The sequence below is a fragment of the Peromyscus leucopus genome, chromosome 19, assembly GCF_004664715.2.
Source record: "Peromyscus leucopus breed LL Stock chromosome 19, UCI_PerLeu_2.1, whole genome shotgun sequence".
Lineage (NCBI taxonomy): Eukaryota > Metazoa > Chordata > Mammalia > Rodentia > Cricetidae > Peromyscus > Peromyscus leucopus.
Genome location: NC_051079.1, coordinates 12,465,378 through 12,473,858, shown reverse-complemented (window position 1 = coordinate 12,473,858; position 8,481 = coordinate 12,465,378).

Below are 8,481 nucleotides of genomic sequence, written 5' to 3'. Positions count from 1 at the left end.
TTGTTCAAAAGATCTGCCTGAGGCTAAGTTGAATAATTATAGACTAACAGCTTGGACAGAAGAGATTTCCAAACATCCTAGCATTGACTGTGCTACATGGCTATTTGTAGCCAGTCTTATGCAGATCTATAATGAAAAGGAGCAAGCTGAGCAAGGAAAAATACAAAATGTACACTTAGAGGAGAAAAGGAGCACCAGGAAGTGTAAACAGACTAAAGAAAAGCTTGATGCTAAGTGGAAAAAAGGGAGTGGTGACCTCAGAGCATGACCCCATCCAGCTAAGCTTCAAAGTTGTGAAAAGGAATTAAGGAACAGCTTAGGATCAGGAGTGGTGGTACACTCCTTTAATTCCCAGCACTCAGTACTTGGGAGATGAGCCAGTGGATCTCTGAGTTCAAGGCCAGCCTGATCTACAGATCCAGTTCCAGACAGCTAAGCTTAGGCAGTAAGGAAGCTATCAAAAACAGAACGCTTGTGAACATATAATTGAATGAGGGGTCCATGTTCCAGCCCCAGGAAACAGCAAAACTTGGCAGCTTCAGCCAAGTGGTTCTGGCTTTAGAGTCAAGGATAGAAGAAAGGGGGTACATAATCTCCCTCTACTGCTTAGGAAAGCCACTGAGTCTAGGCATGTGCCAGAGGTGTCCCTGTATGGAGGCCTAGAGAGGCCATTGTATGAAGCTGTGAAGGTTAGGCCTGGATTGCCTTGAAGATCCCAAAATGTTAAAGATGTCAGAATTATGGGATACCTGCCAAGGAAAGCTGCTCATGGGGAGTGGAGCCAGTCCAAGAGAAAGAAGTGTGTTATAGTCAACAAAGCTGAAAAGCATCTCTTCATAGCAATAAAAACTGTGGGGGGCCCAAAACAGCTTGACCACACAGCTGCCCTGACAAGTTTAGAGGCCCAGACACAGCTGCTATGACAGGCTTGCTAGCAGGCAACATCCAGAGTCAGGAAAAGCCATAAGCTGACCCCACCCAAAGAGGGCCTACATCTAAGGGGAAGTACCTGACATTCCAAACATTCCAACCATTAGATAAGGTTAGATAAGATGGCCAAATGTCCCTGAGTCTAGCACACACCTATTTTCTGTTTAACCGATACCCCTAGACAAATGTCAACCAATCAAGGTCTTGAACCCTGGAAATTTCCTTACTCCAACCTCTGCTATGATAAAAACTCTACCCCACCTGTGCTCAGGGCTTTCTGTTCTTGCCTCTGCATTGGACAGACAGAGAGACCAAGCTCAGAGCTTGAAAATAAAGGCTCTTTGCTTTTACATATAGGATTTGGTCTTTTGGGGGTCACAGTGATCTGGGCATAACAATCATGAAATTTGCAAGTAAGTGGATGGAACTAGAAAAAAAATCTTTCTGACTGAGATATCACAGACCTAGAAAGACAAATATGTTATGTATTAACTTGTATGCACGCATTAGCTGTTAATCCAATGATATCTAAGCTATAATCAATAGAATCAAAGAGGGTAGGTATAGAATAAGGGACTAGAGGAAATAGATAGATCTCATTAGAAAAGAGAAATGGAACAGATAATTATGGATGGACTGGGAACAGGGGAGCCTGGAATGGGAGGATCAAATGGGGAGAAGGAGGAGAGGAGGCTGTAGGAGGAAATACTGAAAGAGACAGCTAAAATTAAGGGACATTTGAGGAGTAGTATGGATACCTAATAGAGTAGAAACTTGTTAAAATAAACACTTATATGAAGGTGATCTAAATGAAATCACCAAATAATAGGGGAGACAGAGGCTCAGTGGCCATCTCCTGTCACCAAACAAACCTTCTACATCCAGGATTGGGTTATATTGTTAGCCAAAGGTGCCCCATGGGAATCCTCAAACCATCCAAGCTGTTGCCAAGACCATAGGTTGCTCTCCACAAACTCATGGCAAAGCCCAGTTGCTGAAGATATAATACACAACTCACTGGATATGGAGAAGTTGATCTGGAGCCTACACAGAGCCTTCATCCCTATGCTCTAGTGTTTTAGGTACAGAAAGGCATTCTGAAAGCTATAAAAGAGAAAACTAAACACCAACCCAGCCACAAAAACTTTGACCTACAATATGTCCTGTCTGCAAGATATGCTAAGGCAATGGTGGCACAAAGCTCATAGGAGCAATCAACCAACATCTGATTTGACTTAAGGTGCCCTTTGTGAGATGAGACCCATACCCAACAATGCTTAAATGACCAAGAACATGAGACTAGATAGCCAAGGGACCTAAGGTTAGACCAAATAATCCTAGTTTAAAAGCAGAAAAGGAAAATGTTGTGACAAATGATTTCTAATGACATTCTGCTACACTCATAGATCAGATCATTGTTCAGCCACCATCAGAGAAGCTTCCTCCTGCATCAGATGGGAACAAATACAGAGACCCACAGTCAGACATTATGCAGAGAGTGAGAGACTTTGGAACACTCAGACTTAATGGGATGTTTCTGTCAAACCCCTATCCTCAGAGCTCAGGGAACCCTAGAGAAAAAGAAGCTAAAAGAATGTAAGGGCCATAGGGCATGGAGGACACCAAGAAAAACAAGGCCCTCTAAATCAACATGAGCAGAGCTCAGGTGAACTCACAGAGACTGAAGCAGTATGCACAGGGCCTGCATGGGTCTGTTCCAGGTCTCCTGGGTATATATTATGGCTTCCAGTTTGATGTTTTTTTGTGGGACTCCTGAGTGAATGAACAAGTGGGTCTCTGATGCCTATGCCTTCTCTTGGGCTTTTTTTCTTTCGTTGTTTGGTCATGTCCAACCTTGATGTGATACTTTTGTTTTATCTTATATTTTATTTTCTTATATTTTTAAAAATGAAGGAAGGAAGGAGGGAAGGAGGGAAGGAAGAAAGGAAGGAAGGAAGGAAGGAAGGAAGGAAGGAAGGAAGGAAGGAAGGAAGGAAGGAAGGAAGGAAGACCTAGCCAGTAAGGTAAAGGTTAGCAACTGAACTATCAGTTATACCTGCTGTGAGAGGGAACATCTGTTTTCTTCAGTGGAGTGGCCCTGGGTATGTCAACCCCTCCAGGACAGGTTCAGGAGTAGTTGACCAACATATAATGGACTCCACAGATTTTGTATGCTTTTATTTAGTTACAGGTTTTTGTGTTGTTGTTGTTTTCTTTACCTGTGGGTGTTGTTTTATTTTGTTTTCTTGGTTTTGGGAGTTTTGTTGCTGTGTTTTTTTCTTTCTTTCTTTTTTCCTTCCTTCTTCTCTTCCTTTTTTACTTCTTTTCTTGTTTTTGAGAAACAACTTAAAGTTGGGTGGGTAGGGAGGGGAAGAGGATCTGGAAGGACTTGGAGGAGGGAAAGAATATGAGCAACATATATTTAAAATTTAAAATTGTTAACTATCCATGACCCACTGGGCACTTTCCAGGCCTGAGCAGAGGAAGACACAGATGGCTCCTCTCTGCACCTTGTGGTCTAGAGGGGCCGTAACTATCCAGGAGCCTTTGGTGCTGGGCAGTCCATCACCATCATCCCAAGCCTGTGGTTTCTAGACCCAAGCACACAAGAGAGGAAAAACAACATCTCTGTGCCATGCCTTGAGGCTGGGGTGGGCAGGACTAAACCAAGTGCCACTTGAGACTCAATCAGGAGCCCATCAGGCATCAGGGGACCATATGGTGAGCCAGTATAGGGTGGAGAAATAGAAGAGAGACAGAGGCAGAACTGTTCTTGGGCTGGGGAGGGAGGCATATCTGAAGAGGTGAAGGTGGTGAGGAACAGGCTGATGTAAATGACCTTCTTACCACCTGAGTCCAGGATGAGGTACAGGCCCTATTTCCAAGAGCCAAGTCTTGCTTCGAGATGCTGAAGCAGCCAAGAGTCTCGGGTGAAGTTGAAGTCTGTGGCTCCTGTCACAAATGAAGGTAGTGCAGAGCCTGTAGTCTGGGCAGCAGCCTGGGGCTATGGGTATTCAAGGGCCACATGGCTGTGGGGGCCATGCCAATCTGGATAGTCTGTGCTTCTTCCCAGGGCCACAGTGGCATCTGGGCTTGGGCTACTGCAGAGGATCATGTCTGGCACAGCTGAGGTCTATGTTGATGTCCAGTGGCCCATGTGACCATCAAAGGCCACATGGATACCAGAGGGTCTAAGCTACAACCTGTGACCATGATGGTGTCCGGGGCTGAGCCACTACTGGAGCCATGCTGATTTGTTTTGCCAGCACGGTCATCTGGGACCATGGTGTCATCCAGGCCAGGGCTGTTGCCAAGGGCCGTGTCAGGGTCTATAGCCCTACCATAGCCAGGGTCTGTGTTGATGTCCATGACTTCTGAATACCACTGAAGGCCATGCTGATAACAAGGGTGTGGTGATATATTAGTTGTGCTGAAATGTGGTGGTACTTTATTTGCATGTTAATAAAAGTTTGCCTGGAGATCAGAGGAAATAGCAAGCCATTTTAAGTAAACACAAAAGTCAGGCAGTGGGGGCACAGACCCTTGTTCTGATCACTTGGCAGGCAGGGTCTCTGTGTATTCACAGTTATACTAGGGAACAGAGCCAAGCCTGGTGACACATGCCTTTAATTCCAGTACCAACCATAGAGACCTGGAGGTCTGTATAGACAGGCAATGACAAGGAAGTGAGGTAGCTGGGCTAAGAGCTAATGAGAGGGCAGAATAGCAAGGCAATAAGGCACAGGTTAGATAGGAAGTAGCTCACTTTTGGTAGCTGCAGAGCTGGAGAGGTAAGGTTGGTGGCTACCACTATTTCCCTAATCTCTAAGGCTTTCATATATATAATTTTAGAACATTGCTGTCTTCAATTTCATATACACATATACTATATGGTGTTTACATTCCACCTTACTTTTTAAATGAATATAATATTTGCAATTGTAACCATTTTTAAGTTCACAATTCAGCGGCATGAACTACTTTCAAGATACTAATTACACTCATGATATTCATTACATTTGTTCAACCCTATATTTGGCTCTGTATTTTTTATTTAATAAGACCGTTTAGAAATTCATCTACACAGGGGTCTGGGCCACAACCTGGAACCATGTTGGTGTCCAAAGGCCATGCTGTCACGGGGAGGCATGCCAATCTGGGTGGTCTGTGCTACCACCTGGGATCATGGCGATATCAGAGCCTGGACCACTACCTAAGACTGCTGTGGGATCTGTGGGATGTCTTTCTGTATGCTGTGAATATGTGTTGTTATGATTGGTGGATAAATAAAGCTGTTTGGCCAATGGTGAGGCAGAATAAGGTGAGGCGGTACATTCCAACTGGAGAGAGAGGAGAAGAAAGGAGAGTGGGGCAGATGCTCTGAGCCAGCGCCAGGAGAAGCAAGAGATGTCAAAGTACTGGTAGGTCATGAAGCCACATGGAAATGCATAGATTAATAGAAATGGGCTGAGCTAAGTTGTGAGAGCTAGCTAGCAAGAAGCCTGACCTATAGATCCTACAGTTTGCAAATCATATAAGCCTCTGTGTGTTTACTTGGGACCAAGAGGCTGTGGGACATGGGTGGGAGAGATTCGTCCCAACCACAGGGCCGGGCAGGACCAGAGAAACTTCTGGCTACATAGGACCATGTCTGCGACCATGGACCTACCACAGCTGGGTTCTGTATTGATGTCTGTGGCCCATTAGGCCACCAAACACCACATGGATGCCTGGGGTCTGGGCTGCAGCCTGTGGCCAGGTAGGCATCTGAGGGTCATGCTGCTGCCAGAGCTATGCTATCCAGATTGGCCTGTACTTTCACCCGGGGCCATGGTGTCATCTAAGGCAGGGCTACTGCTGAGAGCCATGTCTGGGTCTTTCGTCCCAAGGCAGCCAGGGTCTGAGCTGATGTCCATGGCTCCTGTTACCACTGAGTGCCATGCGGATGGGATGATCAGAGCCTGGTCAGCCTTCTGAGACTACCTCAGTGTCCAAGGGCCATGCTGCTACAGGGGCCATACTGATCAGGGTGGCCTGTTCTGTCATTTGGGGCCATGGAGACATCCAGGCCCAGGTCACTGCCTAGAGCCATATCTGAGTGAGTAGTTCTGCAGCGGCTGGGGTCTGGAGTGATGTTCATGGCTGGTATTAGCACAGGGGGTCTGAGGAACCCCCTGTGTGTAAATCTGAGAGTCGTGCTAAGCCAGCCCTGCCTTTTGCTGGCCCTGGGATAAATGGCTCTGCCCCTCACTGCACACTGCAGCAGGAGAGCTGACCCTGCCTCTCAGGGGAGAGCTGCCCACCCCCATGCACTTGAGAAAAATGGCTCCACCTCTCATCATGGCTGTGCAACTCACCAGGGCAACACACTAGAGCTGAACCTATTATCGGGGACACAAGTGAGCTGATTCTGAGGGCTGGAGAGCAGGAGAGCTGACACCATCGCTCCATCTGTCATGTGGTGGCCTGGGTGGGAGAAACATCCCCCCCCTCCCGCCCAGCTCACCCATTGTCACCTGCAGCAGGTGACAGAGCTGGCCCCGGGGTCATGAGACTGGGAGAATTAGCTCTGTCCCTCACTGCTGCTACACACAAGAGAGAGGGCTCTGCACCCCAGCTCGGCAGCCTACTAGAGCTGACCCTTTTGTCAGGGACACAGGTGAGCCAGCCCTGGGGACATGAAGGTAGCAGAACTAACCATGCCCCAGTCTGCCATGTTGTGACATGGGTGAGGGAAAAATGCATTCCTCCCTCTGCCCATTGCTGCCTGCAGCAGGCAAGAGAGCTGGCCCCAGGGCCATGAGAGTAAGAGGGCTAGCCCTGTCCCTCACTAGCTGCAGCACACAGGAGAGCAGACCCTGCACCCTGTCTGGACAGCACACTAGAGATGACCCTGACCTTGTTGTGGAGAGGGAGTGTGCAGGGAAGCCCAGCTCTCCAGCTCTCCAGAGCAGGAGAGCTGACCTCCCACTTCTCCCCATACCCACTGCAGTAGTCAGGAGAGAGGGCGTTGTACCTCACCTGGGCAAAGCAGTAAAACAGTGAATGGGCCAGATCTGGGGACTTGAAAACAGGAGAACTGGCCCCGCTCCTTGCAACAGGCCTCACTGGGTGATCTAGCCAAGGCAGTGCTGGAGAGCTCACCCTGTGAGGGACTATGAGGGCAAGCTGGCAGGTGGACCAACTCAGCTACCACCCAGGCCCAAAATGAGGGCTATGAGTTGGTCCACTCCGACCTACACCCCATCTATGAATATTTGGAGCATGGGAAAGGGACAAACCTACAGATCCAAAACAGCAGGATCTCCACAACACTGGACAACAGGATATCCAAGAGGAGCCCCAGGGAGAGCCCATTATCAGTGGTACAGCTGAAGCCAGAGGCCTGGAGCCACACCAGTGACTCACAGCAATGAACACTTACAAGTAAAGGTGAATGGACAAAAAGGTAAACTGTGTGACTCAATGGCCACACTACAGCTTCCACCATGAGATTCTGTTTTTTAATTTTTATTATTTTTTTGTTCGTTTTTGGTTTTTCTTTTAAATTTTGTTTTTTTTTTTTTTTTTTGGGGGGGGGGGCGTTGCAGGGCAGAGGGCATAATGAGATGAGCTGCATGACCTGAAATCCACAGAGAATCAATAAATATTGAGGAAAAATAATTTTAAAATGGTTAAAATTGTTTTAAATAATAAAAACAGAAGAAGAAAAAATCCTAACCAACACAAGGAGCAAAGGCCCTGGTTTGGAGGTCAAGGGTTCTTCCTCTGGCCCTGAATTTGCAAGGCCTTCTGAATTTGAGTCTCTTCAGTGAGATAGTCCTATATTCTGTGCATCCTGGGGTCAGAGCCGACAGTGTTACTCCAAGGAATATCCCAATGCCATTCTCTTGAAATTTAAAATGAAATATCTGTTCTCAAAATTTCCTACTAATAGGTAATACTGATTTAACAATTCATTAAAGGCATGGATTTCAAAGTCAAACGATCTACCAAGTGTTTAATGGCTATGTATCTTTAGCAATTTAATTTCTGTGCATCTTTAGTTCATCCATTTTAGGAATAATACTACTAATAGCAACATTTTCCCCATAGGGCTGCTGCATTAATGCATCAATACATACAGAGAGCTTAACTTGGTACCTAGTCAGTACTCATTACATGCTAGCAATTTTGATGTCCATTCCTTATATGCTACTATTTTTAATGTAAAACACAAAAAATTCTGATAGTTTGATCATATATCAGCCCAAAGTCCAGGTTTCTATAATTTTATTTGTAAAATGATGAATATAATACCAAGGACATTAAAACTATTTTCCCTAAAAAATAAAAAATAAAATAGAGCCTGCATTGTAGGAATAATCCTCAGAAATTTCTGTGTCTGGCAGAATATGTAGTTAAAAGTGTAAAAAATTTATGCAAAGAAAAGTATAGGAAGAGAACAAGATTCTTTTTATTTTTGAGATTGTATTTTAATTACAATATTTTCCCCTTCCCTTTCCTCTCACCAAGCTCTCCTATATAGCCCTCCATGCTCTCCTTCAAATT